The 23,309-nt window shown below is 43.8% G+C and overlaps 1 pseudogene; it reads right to left on the reverse strand.

The window, feature by feature from the left end:
* Window positions 1-4,051: 4,051 nt before the first annotated feature.
* Window positions 4,052-5,561, reverse strand: LOC142591350 (uncharacterized; annotated as a pseudogene).
* Between the last annotated feature and the right edge of the window lie 17,748 nt (window positions 5,562-23,309).

Below are 23,309 nucleotides of genomic sequence, written 5' to 3' on the forward strand. Positions count from 1 at the left end.
AGCCAAGCTGCCGCCCGTAAAGTGCTTTGGCCAATAAAATGGCGCCATAAGAGTGAAATGACATTAGGATGGACAGGAAAGTTCGTTGTACTTTTCTCAGAGTTCTCCCAGCTGTAACTCTCCCAGCTCATTATGATTCACCGTCGTCTCGAACAAATTATTACAATTTTTTTCTCCAGCTCACAAGCACTTCGCTTTCTGTGGCTGTCCATGTGGAGAACATTAGATTCGCCAAGAGCCCATAACTTGCTGCATCTAAACTTTTTATGTTTGGGATAATGTCAAGTTTCTGGGGACCCAAATTCTGCTAAAATCGGAGTGCTGTAGGCCTTTTAGCCGAAGAAATTTCAAGCCACCATATTATTCATGTTGTGAAAGATTGCTTATTGGCGTTGTAAAAGTAAAAAAAGAACATAGACAATTTTTTCAACAATACTTTAATAATAATATTTGGGGCTTTACGTGCCAAAACCACTTTCTGATTATGAGGCACGCCGTAGTGGAGGACTCCGGAAATTTTGACCACCTGGGGTTCTTTAACGTGCACCTAAATCTAAGCACACGGGTGTTTTCGCATTTCGCCCCCATCGAAATGCGGCCGCCGTGGCCGGGATTCGATCCCGCGACCTCGTGCTCAGCAGCCTAACACCATAGCCACTGAGCAACCACGGCGGGTTCAACAATACTTTAAAGTGTTATTTGCCATCTTCCTTGTTTTTTTTTAAGTCAGCGCGTTACTCTTCATGTCAGTGCTGACATTGTCGCAAACAACGATAAAAATCCAAGATAGTGCATATACTGAAAATTGTCCAATACTCACTGCTATCTTCTGCCACATATTACTGACTTGCGCACGAAATTTAGAGAGATAGAGAGAGAGAGAGAGTAATATAGGAAGACAGGGATGTTAACCAGTCAGTAGTCTGGTTGGCTACCCTACGCTGGGGGAAGGCAGAAGGGGAAGCGAGAGAAAGCATTAATGACAAACCGATATAAAGTCTTGTTTTGGCTAAACGAGATGAAAGCGCAAAGAAGCGTCTTCATACTCTTTTTTTTTTATCCTCCGCGGTGAACAACAATATGTTACGAGGACAATGTTTTCTGGAGAAAGAAGTTGTTCAAAACGTGGCCGGAATTTTTGATTAGGATAAGGACCAGGAGATCGCGTTATGATGACGTACACTTTTGGGCAATGTTTAATCTCTTTATGCTATTGTACAGGTTCTCGTGAGCCCTTCGAATGCGCACTTCTCCTTCTTGTCGCACCGATGTTAGTCGTAATCCAAATCCAATTGTCATCTATAAAAAAAAACACAAGAAACATAAAACCTTGATATGAATGTCGAAGCTTCTCTTCTTGTTGACTCCTAATATGTTTTTTTTTTCTCTTCCGCGAGTTTATTCTATACGAGGACACAAAATTTGCTTCAATTTCAACGAAATACAAAATACTGGGCACGCAATTTTCTCTTGGCACTTCAGTCAACGCCAGGAGCAAGGCTACAATGGATATTGGGGGAGGGGGAAGGAGAAAAGCAGAAGGCAGGGAGGTTAACCAGAATAACGTCCGATTGGCTACACCCTACACCGGGGGAAGGGGAAAACAAAAACGACAGGGAGAGAGAGGAGGGAAGGGAAGAAGGAAGTTGCGGTGAGTTCGCTGACACGTGCGGTCTTACAGAAATTGCATTAATAGTCACAGATGGTCGCACAAGCCCGTCATCCTTAAGAAGCACAAAATGTCTATTGGGAATTCCTAAGAGCCCCGACCGGGCGACGCTGTTTGCGTTTTAAAGAAAACCAAAAGGAATTTAGCGAATCGCCTTGATTTCTCGCATCGACGGTGAAAGAGGGAATGTGATCGAGCGCACTTCTTGCTTCTTGCTTTTGATTTTCACCTGTGGCTGTTTGTCGCCGGGTTATGTGTAACCCAGTTATCGCTTGGCACAAGACGTGCATGAAGTATCAATAATTTTTGTTAACGTTGTCGTGAAATGTACAGCAAAGAGAAGGGCATCTTATCGGGTTCTGCGAGCGTCGCAAATAGTCTTGCGTGCGTTCTTTCCGCGCGGAATACCGTTACAACGTTGTTCTGGAAAAAAAAATTTAAATGAACTCTGGAGCGTATGCGAGCAGGACGGTGTATTGTACATTTGCGGGCCTACTCGACCCGTTAGTTCCGGTTTCAACGAGCAACGACGCCAGCTCGGTGACAAATCGTTGTGAATTCCGTGTTCGTTTTCATTCTGGGCGCGTGTTTCCCATACAAAAAGTCATGATCATGAGTCACCCGTTCCCTCGCAGTCACTATATACCATGTGACAGCATTGACCTTTGTATTCACGATTGAGCCTGAAGTGCAACCTCCTTCTCGACCTTACGTAGTGCAGAAAAATTCTGCTTCTCAACCAGAATGCCTTCTGGAAGTCTATCCGCCTGCATCCAGCAACGTTAGCCCGTATTTTTTTTTTTTATTTTGGGCCAATTATCTAGGGAATGAAGGAAGTTTCGTCAGGTACACTCGTCTGCTCATACGGTGCTTTGACGTACACAATGCCTCTTGTAGAAACGTTGGGTCCGTACTGAGGGTTGCACCGTTTGGCCACTGTCGATGAATTGAAGCCTCCATCCCCCTGTGAATGGTTTTACTTACACTGATCTCTCTCTATAGTGTTTGTTTTGGGTAAGGTTTCGATGTGATAAAAAAAAAGATCGGATCCTGTAGTGAGGTGATCAATGCGGCGTCGGCGTCGGAAAGTGGTATGTGAGAGGAAAAAAAATATATTTTTAAATGATAGGCTTGCATAGAAGAGCATCGCATATCTAATGCCGAGCTGCTCCTTCAGTTTTGTCAAACAGCAAGTAATCTAGTTAGGCCTTGTCAGACAAAAAACAATAAGAGACTATATATATATATATATATATATATATATATATATATATATATATATATATATATATATATATATATGGGCATGTTCAGATAAGAACGGTAATCGAGGTCCCATGACCATTTTTTGTTTTTAATGAAATTTTTATATCTGATGGGCAAATGTGTCCACACAAAGGAATCAACCTTAGTTTTGCGAGAAACTTCGTAGTTTTCTCGGAAAAAAATCGTATGTCACAAGAGGTGGAGAACGTCGTTTTTGCCACTTCGCAAAGTTGCATGTTTGGAGCCTCACTGCATGCACAATAAATTTTTCCCGCACATAAGTATTTTTTCGTTACTTTTTCGTAACATGTACTATACGAACAAATAAAAAAACAATTTTTCGCTGTGTCAATCTTCCAAATAAAAAATCGCAAACTTCGCTTCTGGAGCTATTCGGTGCAAAAAAGGCACTTTTCAGGGCAGCCTCAGGGCAAGATGCGTAAACATCTCCACACTTAATCTTTTTCTCAGTATTTTCCAGCTACTTTTACTCACTAACATATATTTTTCCATATGGCCTCAAATTTGGCCAAAGATCAAAAACGTCAAAAAAGTGACAACTTTGACTTCTATTTAAAAAAAAACATCATCGTCGAATTTCATTAAAATTTGCCTGAATAATCCTCAATAATCGTTAATTCTAAGGTACCAAAAAAGTGTTGCATTATATTGTTTTAAAGTATAAAAATGAATACAAAAGTGAGTCCATGTTTTTGTTATCTAGAATTGTTTTTACTGCCTCTTATAAATAGTAACTCTCAGAAATTTGTTTTAGCAATCACTGAACTTGGTTACCTTTTATTTACCACAATATCCGAATGATCCTTAATGTTTGTAGAGCTTCTACTCGCTTGTTAGCGGCGTTCTTGATGCGTCAAAATGGGAATAAATTCGCGATTTCACCTGATGTCTCAAGAACGCGTTGGCGGCGGTCAAACGTTTTTTGTATTGCCTAATTTATCATCCTAAGCTACATTGGTATGTAATCAATTCTTTAAAAATATTAGATCATTTATCGGTGCTAAGAAAAGTTTTTATATATAAAAATGAATATTAATGTGTTTCTGAAGCCGACGTGTCCGGACCTGCATCTGTTTACCTCTGTGTTCAATGGTTCTACAAAGCACTGTCAGGAGACGAAACGTCGTCTTCTGAGGGGGACAATTTATCTGCAAGGTTTTTAATCAGCAGGAGTTTTAATCGGGACACAATTTACAAATGGTATGCCGCTTTATCTGCAGAGTGCAATTCAGAAAATCGTAACAAGAAATAAATGGCAGCAGTTGACTTCGGTATGCGCACAGTATATTGTCCAGCCCGAAGCACAAACCAGATAACAGTCTCTTCCATTCCGAAGCAGTGGTGGAGGCCACGTAGGATGCACTGCCTTCATTTGATTGAACATACTTCCACATGTGGAGCGTCTGAACTCCCGGCACTTTCTTTGCCGTTTTCCATTCTTCCTTCTTCATTTCGCGAAAGTCTGCAAGCTCCCTCTGTCGGAGCTCCAGAATGTTGATGTTCTTTAGCGTTCCTTGAATTGCGTCCACGAACCCGCTGGCTGTTTGTATGGCCTCACTTGCAGGCTTCCGCAAGTTGTGGTGTGATGCTCGATGTTTCACAAGCCCACCAACGCCGTCACAAGCATTTTTGCCGTGTCCAGTGGCCGAAAACATCCATTTCGTCTCTTGACATTCACTGCGTTCTAGCTCATGAAACTGATATTTATTCTTGAAGTGAGCTGGAGCCCCGTCGCTCACATGTGTTACCTTAGTGTAGATTGGCGCGTTGTCTTCGATATGTGCTTTGATTTTCGACAGAGCCAAACATGCATGAGCTGAATCATGAGACATATCGTCGGAAATAACGGCGTAGCTCCGAGTCGATTTTCTTGACGTGACAACGCAGGTAAACACGGTGACCTGCTTCTTCTGCCAATGGTACTCTTGTACTGCGTCTGGAAGCACAACTGTCCAGTTTTCGGCGAAATCAAAATGCAATACAATTTTTTTCTTCATGTATTGCTTTTGCTTGCACAGATCTGATATAGTTGTGGGGAATCCATTTCATGGTCATTCTTTGAAATTCTCTCATAAATGATGAAGCGGTCAGAGTTTTTTTAACTAGCTCACCATATTCCCATGAAGCAATCAACACCTCGTCCTCGCTGCTCATATCAAAATTTTCCAAAGTGAAAATGTCATCTTGTGGACAGTGCTCACAATTCCTGAGGAAACATGACGCAGTAGGTTCCTGGCATACGCAGAAACTCTGCATATCATCGGGAGAAAGCGACCTTCCGGAGGCGTTCTGCAGTCCCACGAGGCACAACTGAAAGTTTGCACAGCACACGCAAACACACACTTGCCACTGTGGCGAGCATTTCACCCACTTAGGACGCAAGGATATGAATTTTGTGAGGCCAACCTGGGAGGCAGGGTGAGCTTGCTTGTAGAGGCGGAATGATTCTCGCAAGGACCGCGTCATGAACCGTTTAGGTACCCATTCCTTCTCTCCCTCCTTTTCGATTCTCACAGCATCCTTTTTGTTCGGTGTCTGTCTAGAGCAATCGAGTTCATCCATGGTGTAATATTCTAAAACGGTGGTAATGTCTTGTAGCTTACATCTTGTATATCGCTCCTGTGTTGACCATACGCCTTCTCCATCCACCATCTTCTTCGATTTTTGAATAACGTACCTCGTTGCCTCTGGAATAACTTCCTGCACATATTTCACGGTTAGGTTGCGTGGTAGCAGTGTCAGCAGCTGGCAACGCTCTTGAAAGGACGTACACCTATTGTAGGCAGCATGTAGGTTGTCTTCCCAGCTGCTGCATTGCGCACACTTTTCTTGTGACGCACGCGAAGTCTCTGGGATATTATATGCTGCCTGTATCCCTGATCGTATTTTCGTCACCATAGCTCTTGCCACCTCTTCCTGCTTTCGCTTTGCATAGGAAAGTCTGAGGCGTTTTTTTAGAGCGCTCGGTGGCTTTAGGGGCGAGATTTCGGAGGTAAGGCTGACACTGGAGTTTAAATTTTCTACGATTTCTTCTCCAGGGCGGAATTCTTCGAATGTTTCGGTTGACTCTGCTTGCATATTATCTATGTCTTCCTTGAACCGACGGTAACAATTCTGACAGATGAAGTCACTTTCTCGTACTCGGAGAGCTTCTTCGGGAAGTAGGACTTTTTTGAGAGCAGCGACATTGAGGGTCTTTACACTGCGAAAATTACGTCCTTTTTCAATTCTCTGTTTGTGCCTTTTTGAGTAGTCGGCACAAAACGTTCGCCGCGGAAATCTCTTCATGAATGCAAAAGCTCACCGCTTCCGAAGATTATCGTAGGACAGAAGAGCAGGTGACGGATGCAGGGCCCAGGGCTGCTTTTCCAAAAAAAGGAGATGGACAGATGGATGGATTTTTAACACAGGCTGCCCGCCGTCGACACTGACGCTGGTTCGGTCTGGCGTACGAGCTGAGACTGGGATACCAAGTATGCTTGTCGTGGGAGCCTTCGAGCGCAGAGAAACCACGTGAGTACAGAAAACGACCCCACCGTCTACCATGCCTGCAAAACGACACGCGAAACTCGAGATCCGGACAACATCCGCTCATCGAGCCTGTCTCGGTCGAAGGTCCAAGGCTAAGGTATAACTGCCAGGCGTTCGGTGCGTTGCGATGGAAAGATGATAGCGGCGGCTAAAGCCTCGGTGCGGTGGCGGCACACATGGTGCTATGAAATTCGGGGTCGCGCCGGGCGTTATATAGCTATAGGAGCGGCTGCCAAGCGCGGTTCATCCATGGAGCGGCGGCAGCTCGTTAAAGGCATCTTGAGAGTAGGGACGGGTGCAATAAATGTTTGCATAAACGACCACTAACCACACGTCACTAGAAGATAACGTTCTCAAATATGCTTACAGTAATTTAAGTCCCACTGTTAGAAGAGTACGAAAGCGAATAGGAGCTTTAGAACTTTGATTGTAAGAGAAAAAAAAAACTTAAAAATTACATTTATGAACTCAGCAACTGTAACATTTAAAATTTACCCACACAAAAAAAAATACTAAATCCAGCTTCTCACGAAAGCGCATCCTAAGAGAAAATACTGAGCAATCGGAGGGATTGAAATTATGAAGTCAGTTTTGTATTAATTTTCATACTTTAAAACAATATAATGCAACACTTTTTTGGTACACTAATATTATCGAGTATTGAGGATTATTCAGGCAAATTTTAATGAAATTCGATGATGATGATTTTTTTTAAATCGAAGGGAAAATTGTCACTTTTTTGACCTTTTTGATCTTTGGCCAAATTTGAGGCCATATTGAAAAATATCTGTCAAGTGTAAAACTACAAAACTTGCCTAAAGTGAGTAAAAGTAGCTGGAAAATACTGAGAAAAAGGTTAAGTGTGGAGATATTTACGCATCTTGCCCTGAGGCTGCCCTGAAAAGTGCCTTTCTTGCACTGAATAGCTCCGGAAGCGAAGTTTGCGATTTTTTTATTTAGAAGATTGACACAGTGAAAAATGTTTTTTTATTTGTTCATATAGTACATGTTGCAAAGAGGTAACGAAAAAATAATTATGTGCGGAAAAAATTTATTGTGCATGCAGTGAGGATCCAAACTTGCAACTTTGCGAAGTGGCAAAAACGACGTTCTCCACCTCTTGTGACATACGATTTTTTTCTGAGAGAACTACGAAGTTTCTTGCAAAACTAAGGTTCATTCCTTTGTGTGGACACATTTGCCCATCAGATATAAAAATTTCATTGAAAACAAAAAATGGTCATGGGACCTCGATTACCGTTCTTATCTGAACATGCCCATATATATATATATTTGTGGCAGGCACTGTATGTCTAGCAAATACACATGGTTCATACTCTCTCAAACTACTAGACGGAAAATTTAGACCATCTGATCGGACCGTCAGTAGTTGCCGCATAGACCCATACGTTCACCGACTCGAGTGACCTGGTGCGTGAGGTACCATCGCTAAAGCTCCTCATTGTGGCGCGTTCCGTTTGTTGGTGGGCCCATATGCTTATGTATTCCCTGAAACACAGTACCTTTTTCTTAGAACAGGGTCCCGTTACTCAAATGCCCTGCTTGATGACGTTCGCCGACCCGGCATTCTCGAGTACTGTGCTAGTATCCGGCGCTTTATCAGCGCCTTTCATCGGGCTACCTAGTGTCAGATATGTGCGGGGAATTACGCAGATGCAACGCACATTTAAAGAGGCAACTGTGAGAAACTTAACTGTCGCGCAGCGGCTAATGAACATCTATAAGTTAGCCCGTTGCATTTCCGCGTCATTGGTGTAAAAAAGAAAAAAAAATTGCCGTGCGCCCGAGTTCTCTCGTGCTACCTATAATGTGACAACTCTTATATTGCCTTGTATTTCTTCACTTCTTCCTATTCATTTGAAATGCACCACCCGTTTCCTGGCTGATCCCCTTTCTCGATAAGCGCCATACCATTGAAATCGTCGTCGTCTTCAACACGTAGCGGTCATCGCAATGGGCTAGGTCGCGTTGGCACCATACGCACGATTGTGGCCTATAGTTAGGAATGTATGCAAAAAAAAAAAGGTTAGACACGCAGGTTTGCTGTATTGTATCAATTGGGCTCTTGGCGACATGTATGTGTCGCAATGAGGGTATTTAAGTTAGCACGGAATAATTTTGTAGAAAGCATGAGACCTCCTAACCTGGTCACCTAATATAGGGTTGTAAAGATGGTATGCTGTCCTGCATGCCAGCTATTCGTCGGGAGAGCAGCAGACGCGTCCAACCAGCCGCGATGCTTAAATCAACTTTTTCTAAACATCAGGAAAGTCCAGGAGAGTTCGCGGACAAAGGCTGACTGTAAAAAGTTTCTTTTTCTTCGCTGTGCATGTACAGCAGATGCGCCTTCAATGCCATTATATCAGAGCGCTTTCATTTTCAACCGCTCTGCTTCGAGCAACTTTGTTGTAATCTGCAGGAGACAGCAGTTTCACTCGCTTTCAATGAAGTGATTGATTGCCGTGGCCAAAGGACGGGGCAATGTCAGTGGCATCGCGCCCGTAAGAGACCATCATTATGATCTGCCTTCAAAAGTGGGTGTGCTTGTCTTTCAGAAATCATATATGTGGGGAAACTTTCGAATAGAGGGAGGAGGGGCGGTCGTCAATTGGTGCTACGTTGAAAAGGCTTGGCGGTTATTACATCTTTATTACTGGAACGGTATCTAGTGATTTAAGGTAAAAGCCAAAGAGGTTGAAGGCCACAGCCTGCGCGCTCAAGAGACATCCAGTAAATTGCGTGACATTATCATTGGAATGCGTTGTTAATTCTGCTTATTTGTTTTCTAGCTGTCAACGTCGTGGGTTCGAGTGCCTTATTTAAAACTACATTGATTAATTGTCTTAATGAATTTCGCACTAATTAACACTAAAGATCGTGTGTTCGAGTCCCACCAAAGGTCGTGGGTTTGAGTGCATAAATACCTCTGTATTAAACAACTGTTCCATTTTGTTGGCATTATTAGCGGCAGCGATGTGGCATCGTTGTGGCAGCGATGTGGAAGAAGACGACGACGAACGCGCGAGCAGTGGCAGGAGCGCTCAGATTTTCTGTACCTCACAACGCGATCTTGAAACATAGAGATTTTCTAAGGCTTTCGATTTAAAATAACCACCGATGCAATGAGCGCGCTTCACCTGCAGACCAAAATTTGCAAACGCTTGTAGGTGACAGCCATAATTTTTCGGGAACTGCGGGAGCTGGCGGAAAAAGCGGCCGAGGTGGCGCGTTGCTTGTTCTTATCGCATGCTTGCCTCCAGCCTGTACTCGTCATGGCTTTGTCGTGAGCCACCCCGTCATCAGAGCCGCTGTCACGTCTCTGGCTGCACCGACATATCGTAACTAAATTAAATTATAGTAATTTACTTGTCAAAACCACGTTCTGATTTTAAGGCACGCCGTAGTGGGGGACTCCAATAATTTGGACCGCCTGGGGTTCTTGAACGTGCACCTAAATATAAATACAGGGATGTTTTCACACTTCGCCCCCATCGACATATTGTAACTGCGCTCGAGATCAAGCACCCTTGCTATAAACGTTGCTGCAAGAGGGAAATAAATGCTCCATATTCTAAAGAACAATTAAAAACCCTTCCTTAAAGAAAGATGTTTGAGCGCGAACTTTTCCCCAGATGCAAACTGATTTAAAATCCAATTCCAAAGCCAACGACCGCTCAACGAGCTCAAGAAATGCTGAGCGACTCGATGCTATGTATATGTGATTTGATTGCTTGCTTGTTTAGGATTGTATTTCTTGAACGTTCAAGTTGAACGAAGACGCGTTTCGTTAAGTTGCATAGCCTCTACTTTACATCATGTAGCCATTGATTACACGCACACACTCACAATTCGACGGACGACTCTACACTTGCACAGTATTCTCTTGTGATCGCTGCGGTAGACGGTCAGAGGCTCTGCCAGAGTAAAATGAAAGCTTGCTTGCAAACGTGAGATCAATGAATGAATGGTTTTGCGTCGTGGGTATCTGTAGCGTCTTCAATTTCAACCAGTAGCGACCCAGCATGAAACTCTCGATCTATTGCCCGTGCCCTTTCGCCACATCGGTGTTAATGTCACCGCACACGAGGGTTGGTGTACTATGTGGCTTTAAGGTCTTCGTCCTTTCTGCCAGGAACGTTTCCGCGTCGCAACGAGACGTGTTCTGTCTGATACACACGCTGACGTGCACAAGACCAGTGGGCACCTCCACGGCACAAGCAGCTCCCACATGACTTCTGCATGCCGTTGCCGATTGACAGGATCTGCCGTACAGGTACCATCGCGCTCGCGCTTACGTTCGCGTACGCCAGCCTCTTCTTCTGCCGTGCGCTGCACCCGCGGCCTGCGCATGGTGACGGCAGAGAATGCGTTGCGTGACCCGCGTAATGCAATGCAGACATATGCAGTTCGTCTGGATAACGCGGCGCTCAACCAGCTTTCTTTAAGAAAAGGGCTTTGATTTTTATGCGAGCCGATGTTCACGGGCGCTAGCAACCTGCAGCATGCGGCGGCTATTGTGGACGAATATGCCCGTCGATGCGGCCTGGAATGCTCCCCGACCAAATCGGAATTTGTGCACTTACGACCCAACCCGAAGTGCACCACTAAACTGAACCTATCCCTATGTACAGGCCCCATTCCGGAACGCGACGAGATACGAGCTTTGGGCCTTTGCATACATAGGAACCGCAAAATTGATGCCACTCTTCAAAAGCTCGGTAAGGTGGGTGACCGCAGGGTATGATCCATAGGGTATCCAATAAAAAGGGGGGCTTACGATGCAAAGACGCTTTGCGGCTAGCGAATGCATTCGTAACCAGCCGAATTCTCTACGCGGCGCTCTACCTCCGCCTACGCAAATGCGATGAAAACGCCCGTGAGGTGATTTTACGCGAAATCTATAAGAGAGCCCTCGATCTCCCCATTACTACGTCCAACAAACGTCTCCTGGAACCGGCGATGACTAATAGTTTTCGTGAACTACTGGAGGCTCATCTTTACAATCATTTCTTGCGGTTGAGCAAAACACCAGCGGGAAGCCGCCTCTTGTCCCGCTTGCACATACGATATATAACCCACACGGAACCCATAGTCTCCCTGCCAGACGCTTGGCGTCTCACCCTACAGGTAAACCCTCTCCCTAATAACGTGACACGAGATACTCATGAGGGCCACCGCCAAGCGCGCGCTACAAGGGTCACCAGAACATATGGAGGTCGCCCAAGAGTATTCTATACGGACGCTGCCGGCCCTCACCACGGGGGTTGGTTTACGACGGTAGTCGTCCATCAAAACACACCCGTTAATGGCCTCACCTTCCGGGCCCCCAATATCCCTCACGCGGAGTAGGTGGCTATCGCGCTTGATGCCGCAGATCCAGCGTCTCGAGTCATCATTACTCATTCCAGGGGTGCTTGCCGCAATGTAGAACAACGTCAAATCCCATATCGTGCCTTCCAAATCCTTAAGAAATGTGAGAACCAGGGATTACAACCTCGGCGCTCCATCATTTGGGCCCCAGCTCATCAGGGAATAGAGGGGAACGAAGTAGCCGACGCTACAGCCCGCACGCTTCATTTCCGGGCGTCGCCTCTATCACCCGTCGACGAGGTCCCTAAATTCAAACCGGCAATCACTTTTAAAGAAATCACACAGCTGTATCAGCTTAATCACGGCCGATACTTCCCCCTTTGAAAAGGCCTCAAAAAGACGGAGGAGCGCTGGCTTCTCCGTCTCTACGCGAATACTGTACTGTGCCCGGCGGTGCTGAAACACGTCAACCCGGCATTTTCGGGCGAGTGCCCGCACTGTGGGGAGGTGTTTGCGGACACCTACCACAGGGTGTGGGCATACCCCTCCAACCCTGCTTTACCCCCAAACCCCCACCCTACCCGAGAGGACTGGGAGAACTCTGCTCGGCTGCTCAACCCTCCAAGACCAACGTGCCCTAGTGGCCCGAGCCAAAGCCGCTGCAGAAGCCACGGGGGTCCCGGACTAGGGACCCCCTTCCCTCGACTTCGTAAGGGCAGGGCCCTTAGGGCTCAGCTCACACCCTCTCCTGTAAATCGAAGAAATAAAGTTTATCACCACCACTTTGCCGTCTCAGATAAGCAGGGAAGCTCAGCTAATCGCGACAGGTGTGGTGTCATGCCTAGCAGACGCAACTTTCGCTACCAGCGAACTTTGTGCGCATGTGCCACTCTTGCTGCGCTAGTCGCTTCACGCTGTTATGAGGCGCTGACCGGCTGGCCAGTCGACGCTGGCGCGGGACTGCGAACGTCAACTGTAGTGTTCTGCGCAGATGCGTAAGTCGGCTTTCCTGCAGTGCGCTTTCGGCGCTCATGGACAAATCAGTGAGTCATAAAAAGCTTCGCTTAAGTTACAAAAAAAAATATGTGCGCACGTGATAAATGATAGGTCAGCGAAATCCGTGATCTTAAGAGAAATGAAAGCGATAAACAGTTTTATTTATCGATAAAGGTCCTACATAGCGCAAGGCCTGTTCGCTCTGGCCTATGACATCATGCTACTTGGTCCGACTGCCGATTTAGTGGGGATGCTCCCGAGTAAGCCGTTAGGATTTTGACGTCCCCGCTTTCGTCACGCCAGCCTTCGCAATGGAAACTTCCGGCCAGGTAGTATGACGTCTTGGATCGGAGTGGACAGACCTCGTGCTATCTGGGTGTTGCTGCCTGCAGCCCTAATTTCAACTTATTAGCCAATGTACCGTCAGCAGCCCGTGAGTCTATTCCAGGGCGAAGGCCTTTCCAAGCTATCTCCAGGTCCTTCTTACATTTATTATGTAAGCAGACTCTATCTCATCTCTGCGCAGAGGTCATCGTTGTATGGAACGTTTCCTTTCCTTTGGTGTGTCGCAAGTCTTGCGAATTATTAGTCGCAGTGTTGCTTTGAAGCGTTAAACGTACCCGGTGAGTCAATCCAATCACATCAATTCGAGCGAATGATGGATTCCAGAAACCAGCATTCCACAACACAATAATAGCGCATACATTATCAGCGCAGCTTTTGCTGCGCCCATTTTATAAATATTTTCCTTCATTTTGAAACGGGTGGTGCTTTGTACGAAGATGTCCAGCGTAAGTAGAAATGTTTGCGGCTATGTGATCGCCAAAATTCTGACAATATATACGGCGATTTCTACTACATATACTACGAATTCGGTATTTGCACATTATGAGGTATGTCGAACATTCCGCAGAATATAATCGAGTAAGTGGTAAAACTTACTATTTTCCCTAGTGTGAGAGAAAATAAATAGAGACTGGTTGGAAATATAACTTACGTCAACGTCACCCAATAACTTGTTACCTAAGACAACCGCTCATATTATCAGATGCGGAGCCAAGAGTTACCTGCCATAATTCTTCCAGCAAAACCCACCGAATGGTGTACAAGCCAACAACTGTCCGTATGACGGAAGAAAACGACCAACTCAGACTCATCCCGCCTCTGTACGGTATATCAATGCATAGCAGCATTAAATATTTACGCAGCCCCTGTCTCTAGATGTCTGGGTGGATAAGGGACGCTTTTTCTTTCTTGGAGAAACAACCATTGAGACAACTTACCTGGTTTTTATAATGTGAAAGTCTCTTTACTTACAGATTATGGTGTGTCTAAAGTCTCGGGTTCCTTTCTTTCCTTTGCGCAGACGTCTGGATCTTCCGAGGGGGCGCCATCAACGACGGAGAGAAAGGATCGTCTGCATTCTCCCTTACATAAGACTGATGGCGTCGATTGCATTTTCCAATCAGTGAGAAGTTCAGGGTGCTTTCTTTTTTCAGTTATTCGCGAAACAAAATGCTATCGCTAATGCCAAAATAACTGCGTTGACGATTCGCGAGCGATGAAATTCCTCGATGATATGCGCGTACGCCATAAATCACGTATGTAAACTATGAACACGCGTATAACATACACTCTTTAGGTAAACTCCAGCGTCGATCGGGGCTGATTAGATATTCAAGAGAATTAAGGGTGCAGATAAGGGCAAAATATGCGGTTCGAATTGGGAACTAACGCGATACGGAGCGTGGCACTTTGCGGGATTGTGCACCTGTGCAGTGAACAGAGGCTAGCTAGACGAAGTATCCCACCAAAAGCAAATTTAAAGTGAACCTTCGCAAAGGAAGCTACATCACTTTAGAAAAACATTTCTATTTCACTGTTTTCTTGCAAGCGAAAACTAAAATCAGCGCCTCATTGATGGAAATAGAAGTATAGGTATTGCCCCTTAAAAAACTGAAGCGAAGCGCGGTTCTCACAGGCGTTTACTGAATTGGAAACATTTCCAGTTCGTAACAATAAGTGACATCCGAGGAAGAAAGTTTCGCGAAGATTTCCCTCAAAACACGCAAGACGATATGTTTAACGAAAAAGGTTTTTTTTTCATTGCGCGGCATCTCCCAGAGGGCGCAACTGGCAACTGCGACGAGCGGGCAAAGTAAATCTGCGAATTTGGGGAATAAATTGGCCCCATGGGACCTGGTGGCGAAATGGTCCCGACCGAAGGCTCGCATTGAACGAGAGAATAGAACATGGGTCCCTGTTGGAGAGCGTTAAGCGCTCTCAAAGCAAGCTTGTTTATAACGTTCCTGCAGATTGTTGTATTTTCAGTGCTTTTTCCCGCAAACGTCCTCTGGACTCGAATGCTACGTGTTCTGCTTCCGTTTCGAGTGGTCTGTGTGCCGTCGCCAGAAAAAATTAACAGAACAGTCCGGTTCCTGCCTTTATTTTGGCAAACTGCTAGCCAAGGTGTCGTGGTTTCTAGTTGAGGGCGTTCTTCGAGCCTGTCGACCGCACCTGAGACAAACAAGGGTTAGCGCTAACCGTTTCTTCAAGTGACACTCAATCGCTGTTTGAAAAAATACTGGGCAGTTTGTTACATTTGTACCGGACGGAACACATCTAGGTGATGTAATTAAGCAGAAAAGGCAGCCAAGTGACATTTGTTTACTTAGTAGAGCTTTCCGTGATAGCGCACGTAATGTAGCTTCATTTCCAAAACTAAAGTGGTGCAATTTTCGAGAAAACTTATTCGGCTAAAAATGCTCGGGAACACTGTCATCTATGCGGCGCTTGCAAGAAGCCGTCTATGAAATACTGCACCGAGAATAAACAAAGGGTGTTCGGAAGAGCAGAAGTATGTTTAACGATGCAATCGCCGAATTAACGCTCAAACATTCTCCGAAGGTTATTTTACCTTGCACAACACTGTTGCCTAAAACATAAACCAAACGTAAGCAATAGTACAGCGTGCGTACACTACTAAGAGGAACATAGGGGATTGATGCACCAGCAGTATCAGTAAGCCAGCAGTTTATCGTGCTTTCGCGTATAGTTGTATACTGTGCCGAAAAAAAGGAAACTGTTTCATAAAGTTATTATCTCATTAGCTACTAGGAAGTTTTCATGTAGTTAAATAAAATTTTGTCCTTAAACTTTAATTTAGGTCGCATTCTGAATATTTAAAGAGTGGCCCTATCAGTTTGTTTCGGCAGCTTGCAGCAAAAAGCTTAAGTTTGTTTTGTGGGCTTCACTGATGTTCAGGGGAAACCGTCGTAGAGTGTGACAGTTCTGGCCGATTGCCCCAATTTCATGCTTTCCCGCAAAACTCACACAAGCACAAACAATTTGAAAAAATTAAGTCCGAAAGCAATTCAATGGCCTTTCTCAGTTCTTCTGTTTTGCATATAGAGGCGTCTACAGATGCAACTGCGTATTCCTTCCGACTGCGACCCATTTCGTTGCGAAGCGCATTACGGAAAAGTTTAACATTCTATCATATAAGCGACCTCGCAGCTGGTTGCATTCAAACTTTGGCAATGTTCTGTGCTTCGGCATTCACCGGAGGCAATTGTCAGAGTAGTATGCAATGCTACTCCTGTTGGTTTAATTTGGCTGAAAAAACACAACCGAAAGAGTAAAGAGGACGTGAAATGTAAAGCTGATATCTTGCTCCCATCTTGAGGTAAATTTCTAAAACTTCCAGAGACAGCGAATTCCTATCTAAGCAACTCTTCAGCAGAAAATATGCTCCAGCACTAACGTCTTTCTTGCTTCCTAACGTTCAGCGCTCACCAAAAAAAAAAAAAAAGACAGCTCTTGCAACGCAGCAAGATCTACATGGTCTCTGCTTTTGGTAGCTCCCGGGCCGCGGTGTTTATTTTTTTGCGAATCTCTGGAATAAAACGCCCACAATTAAGAATTAACAAACACTCTCCAGGTATTCATTGCACTAGTAAACATGTTTTGCAATCGCAGTCCTCGAGCCCGGTTTCGTTCGCCCACAAATTTCAGTAATCCAGTCGGAGCACCCTCCTTATTTGCGCAGTTCACTCATTTCTTTAATGATCATTTCGGTACGCTTTCAACAACGTGCACACTCATACTAGTATTCTCCATCGCGATGCAGGCTCGTGTAACTGGATACGTTGAGCGTCGAGCAATTAACAACTCGCGTTCTGCTCTGGCAAGTATACTAATGCGAACACAAACTTCGCAGCACCAGATTCACCGCCCACAGTGGTCGGGTCGGTAGAACGCGGAATAATCCCTCGTCTGCGTCCCGCATGCTTTCTTTCTTTGGTTGGTTATAATAATAATCGTAGTTCGCGTGTGCGGAGCTTAGAGGACATTTGGTATTTTAATCAGCATTTCACTGAACGCATTATTAATGTTAATGTTTTCATCTCGGCTACGACGGACGCAAGCCCTCGCTTCAAAGCGGCGTATTTACGAAGCTGCGCAAAGAGTGCGCGTCATTTAAAATTAAGAGAGATATACCGCAAACGGAATGTTCGCAGAAATGTTCGATCTATGCTCCAGAGATAATGAAAGAACGACATTCCCGTATATTTTGTTGATATAAACATGTCTGATTATTGGCTATTCGCTAGTTTGCTTTCTACATCAAAGAAAAAAAAAGTTTCCTCTCAACCTCGTTATCATCGTGTTCAGATACTCGCATGTTGTGCTAGGATCGAGATTAGCTAGATTACGAATAAATTATTCTGTCTTATGCGCCTTGGCGTTCTTTTAATTTATTATTACAATTTTATACCGGCGGTGGCGTCTGCACGAATTCTTCCTAGCTTCTATATTAAAATGTTCGCTTATGAAGGAGCCTCGGTAAAAAAAAAAAAAGGAACTAGCTAGCTTATGATGGAATAACAAAAAGTTACATTATTTTTGCATAGATTATCGTGTTCCAGGAACTTGCACTACGTCATATTTTACTTTCATATCTGTCCATCAGAACTGCGCCGGCAGACATGCTTAATCATAATATATGGCCACATAGTCGGGTGCCCGGTAGAAGACGCAAATTTTGGAACGCCGTATGGCTACTGAATAAGTAACCACTAACGCTAAGACCTGTCATGTAAGCTTCTTCCTTTTTTACGCTTAGATTACAACATATGCACGAAGAGAAAGCAAGGGTGACGCACACTAATGGAAAGCGTATTTTGCGTTTTTGGGATACTTCAAAATAATTTTCAGACTGCATTGGTGATTGCCGGTAATCTTCATATTCTCGACGCTAAGAGCTTCTATTACGGTTGTTACGTTTTTTTTTGTTTTTTTTTTTTGCTCGGAAGCGGGCACGAAGTTTCGTGCTCCTTCTGGTATTATTGCGCAGGCCACGTTGGAAGTAAGTCAGAACATTCTGGCTTACTCTTGCAAAACTGAAGTAGAGAATTCCGTGCAAACGGACTCACATATCTTCAACAGCGCACCGACTATTACTGCACAATTCTCAAATTGCTTCTGCCACGGAAAAAAACGAGCTGTAGCAAACAACTCCTGATTTTAGCTAACAGGCATCAAAGTGTTAAACACCTCACCGCTTTCCTCGGCGATCTAACCGGAGCTACTGCAAGTTATTAGTCGTTCTCCCGCATGAATAACTAAACGAATGTAGCGAAACAGAAGTGACCGTACCGGCCGGGAGATGAATTAGCGTGGAAACAGCGAATGCAGTGCACGCAATCTTTCCTTGCTAAATGGGCAGTCACAAGATGGACAGATATAATGATTGTACCGTAGACAGCACGTGTGGGGCACAATCGCTATGCCGAGGTTAATAATGAGTCGGTATACTATACCGACCTATTAAACATCTGTGGCAGCTCTTGCAGTTTTGTAAAACTGCCTCGAATATATGAAAACGAGGCATGCGCTACTCCAAACAAAATGAAGGGTCGAAGATAGTCACACCCACCTGAAGCCAACAGACAACCAAGTCAAGGAAAGCACAAGAGAAAGTATTCTTTGCTTGAATTGAAGTGTAGAAATTGTAAAACAAATGAAAATGAACGTGGGTGAAAAAACAACAACTTAGAAGGCATTCGGAGCCGAGCGCATTCTCGCCCTCGGCAACGCGCATGCTGGCTCTACGAATTGTGCTACGGCAGCCGTGGTTACCCCGTGTACATCCAGGGGTATACCTATGTACGTGTACAAGGTGTAACTCTAGGAGTGTTAGCCAGCGCCTCTTGTGGCCATCGCGGCTGGGGGCAAATGCTTTTCACCGGTGGTGTCACGTAGTACGTGAACTTTAGGTGCCAGGCAGCTGACCACTGAATCTTTGTACGCTACTTGAAGGCATCAAGCCAGCCGCCGTTGAGGCACTCACTATACGATGAATAAATGAAAAGAAGGAAAACCGAGGAGCTCGATTTTCATTAGCGCAAACTATATGAAATCAACAGCTAATGAAGCCAAGAAAAGCACAGGGGAAATTGATTGTTGTATTAGGTGGAAAAATATAAATGCTAAAGTAAAGGGAAACGAAAGCGGACGACTAAATACCTGGCAGCTTGTGGGAGCACAACAAGGCCTTACTGGTTATTTTGATCACTGTGCAGGGTATGTTCCAATGGATGAATGGAAATTGAGAAGTAACGGAGTAATATTTATGCATCGGGAGTCCTTGTCGCCACTGTTCAGAAATATGCCCTCGTAAATGCGTAGACTAAGGTATCAGTCAACGCTTATAAGCTCCGCATTTTGCAAATCGCTGTGTGATTTGAATAACATACATGTCGATCGGGGGATTTCGCTACTCATTTTGAAAATGCATGCTTCTTGTATCTGCTGCTAACAACGGCATTTCTGCGCTACAAATACTGCTTCATTATTTCTGGGTGTCAATTCCTCATCTGCGTCACATGCTCTAAGGAAATTAATCTCAAACTATTATTAGTAGATTATTGCTATAATGCTAACGCCACTGCCACTTGCAAGCACTGTGTATCATTTTAAATTAAAGATGCAGAGCTGCAATATCTACAAATGGAGGTGTTCAATAAGTCTCCTCGCGTTAAAGTTTGTAGCTCGCTTTAGTAGCGCATCGTTTTAAGAGGTGCAATTGTTCTTTCGTGTTAATTGCATAATTTTACTTAGCAATTACCGTTATGAACTAGTGTTACTATTGCAGTCATTACGTTAATTGCCAAGTAAAAACCTGCAATAGTTACACTAGTTAGCTAAACTCTACTCTAATACAACACTAAAAGAACCTCTAAAACTTGTGAAAGTGCTACACTTTGTCTGAATTGCTCATCACGCTGTTGGACCAAATAGTTTCTCTGGCACACTTTGCTTTAGAAAGAGCACCAGCACGTTTTGTTCAACTTCAACTACGCTCCTTCATGAGTATGAAGCAGCGTTCCGAGGTAATTTCTTCGCACTAGCTTATTTTAAAAACTTGACGATTTAGCCTTCAGTCATGAAATGATGACCACGAAATCGTGAACTACTCACGCACTCGTCTCATCACAGGATAAGTCGAACATAATATAAGTAAAGTCGGGCATTTTATTGTTGATTCCTAATCCCCATGACAGAAGCAGTGTATAAGGCTATGTCCAATAACGCTTCTAATTATTTAGCTACTTGACGGAATCAGCGCACTAAATAATTTTGTGAACAGTAACAAACTAATAAAGCAGATGTTTTTTCTTTTATTAGGATGATATTAGCTCACAGTTTATTCCAGATTGTCTCCGGAATATTAGATAAAGCTTATCATGCGCTAATAATTCATTTCTATGCTTTCTCTGGATCTATAGGTCCAACCGTCTTTACATATTTTAAAGGCCTGCCATTAAATAAAGCTTCCCCTTAAAAGTGCGCTCTTCGGGACATAAGTACCAAATCTAACATCTGCAAAATTGAACAAAATTTGCTTATATCTACTATTTGCGCCAAAGGTCTTAAACATTGAATGCGCAGGATTTTATTTTCCGTATTGTTTCGAAAAAAAAAAACATGAGTAGGGAGGAAACATGAAACGTGGTTATGTACAGGTAGTATGGATCAAGAAACAGAAATTCGAAACGCCAGTTTGTCGCATTCGTATTGTGCGGCGTGCTCACCACATAAGCTATGCTGATGAGGTCGAGGTCACTGGTTCGATACCCTGTCATGGCCGTTTCATTTGGATACAGGGGAAATGCAATAACGTGTACATATGTAGGTGTATGTTAAAGAACTCGAAGTGGTCCAAATCAGGTCGCTGTCCCGAACTACCACATGCCTCACAATCAGATAATGTTCTGACACGCAAAATTCCATAATACATTTTCTTTTTTTTTTTTTACGGCAGATAGCTAACCTGTAAGTACTTTAGGGCTTAAAGCAACAAATCAACTTTGCGCATTGAACGCATATCACTAATACCTTCCAACACCGACGTCTCTGTAGTTGCTAATTTAAGCGTAGCTTGACATAATAGGTGACGTCTTTTCAAAACTTGGGGCTATTCAGTGTGAAAGCTGTGTAAACATGGCAATTACTAAAGCAGCCTCATAGCAAAGGCATATTTCTTGATGGCTTACATGAGCTTTTTCAAGCATAAAGGCGGGTTTAGCACGAAGGGCACACTTTATGTAAGTCATCCTAACGTGAATCCTAGCTTAACAAAAAGGCAGCATGAATGTCTAAACCAAAACAAGGTTATCAATGCCAAATCCTTATAATGTGTTGCAGTTCTTGAAAAAAAAAAACAGCAGCCCGATTACGCTTAACTGTGTGCTATGCCTTGAACATTCCTAGGCAGTGCTTAGCTACAAAGAGCAGAGTTTATGGGATAGATACAAGGTATTTCAGCATGTAGCATTCGTCACGGAATTTACTATGGAAAGCACATAGGGGGGCTGCATATAACAATAATACACACTGTACACAGCATGAACACAAGGGCAAGTTGACTGAATTACCTTATACTCAGCAGCGAACAGGACATGCGGCTCTCAACTGCATTACCGAAGAAAAAAAAACCATCCCCTCGGAGCCACTGCTTATTTATGTATGCCATCAGACCACGGTAACCGAGTTCGAATAACGTTGGCAACTAATACTTTATCTTTAAGAGATAGTAACTACAACTAGTAATATCAACTACATATTTATTAGACAGAGACAAGGCATCTTGTTTCGCTGGTGTTGCAATGTTCGTACTGAAACATAATATAAGAATCTTGGCACCTGCTCTGGCTACATTGCTTAACAAATCCTTTTACACCGGTACGTAGCCGGATGTATTAAACGCACCAAGAGTGACGCCTATTAATAAAAGTGTGGACCTTAATGATTTAGGTAATTGTTGACCTAGATTGGTACTGAACTGCTTAAACATAATTTTTGAGAAGCTGCTGGTCAGTAGAATAACAAAATTTCAACATAAATTTAAGATCCTTTCCCCCGCTTCAACACGACTTTCAGAAGTCTCGATCGACAACTACGACTATTTTTTCTTTAACTGATATATTCAATCAAGCCTTAAGCAATAACGAAATATAGATACGACTATATTTAGATATAAGAAAGACATTTGACACTTTCGACTACATTATTTTGTTCATGTAATTGGAAAGACTTAGATTTCGAGGCATTTCCACAGTCTCTTTAAAAAGCTTGGACGTAAGCAAACAGTGGTCATCGATGAACACGTCTCAAGTCCCTCCGACATTACTATAGGCGTACCACAAAGATACCTGCACTAACATTATTTGTAATATATATTAACGATCTTCCGGACTGCCTAAATGAAGCACATGCCTTCATATATGCCGATGACATTGCTATTGTGTTCAGCAGCAAATCTTTAAAAAATGCAACTAAAACAATAATCAATGAGCTTCAAAATGATAATAAATGGTTTCAAAATAATTGGCTTTCCTTAAATACCAATAAAACCACATTTTTTATTTTTAGGTGCCCGTTTAAGAAAAAAAAAAACCTTTGAGGAGCCGTGCAGTATTACTATTGGCCGTGATGAAGTAGGAAACGTTGATTTGGTGCTGTACTTAGCGGTAACCCTAGATTCGGCTTTCACCTGGAAGCCTCGCATCGACAAGCTGTGTGGTAAGCTCTCTTCCGCGTGTTTCGTACCGGCGAAGGCGCGAAGTCATTTCAGTTTCGTAACGTTAAGAACCTAAAACATTTCTCTCGTTCATTCTCACAGAGCCCCTTGTATTGAAGCTCGGGGATTTGCCTACGAGACATGCTTAGAGCCTGTAGTACGGCATCAGAAGAGAGCTTTGCGGGTAATCAACTACGCTAGCTTTACCACACAATCAAGAAGTCTTTTTTTCTTGCGAACAAAGTCATGTCGTTATTGCAGCTGAGAGATTACCGCGTGGCCTTATTTGTATGCTCGACAACTAGATGCAACACGCCGCTTCCCTCCACTCTCTTCACTGGCTAGACATTTAACAGTCGCTCAGCTTTCCGTAAGGAATTTGTCGTTCCGATATGTCACGACCAGTACGTC

Source organism: Dermacentor variabilis, chromosome 8, assembly GCF_050947875.1.
Source record: "Dermacentor variabilis isolate Ectoservices chromosome 8, ASM5094787v1, whole genome shotgun sequence".
NCBI classification, from domain to species: domain Eukaryota; kingdom Metazoa; phylum Arthropoda; class Arachnida; order Ixodida; family Ixodidae; genus Dermacentor; species Dermacentor variabilis.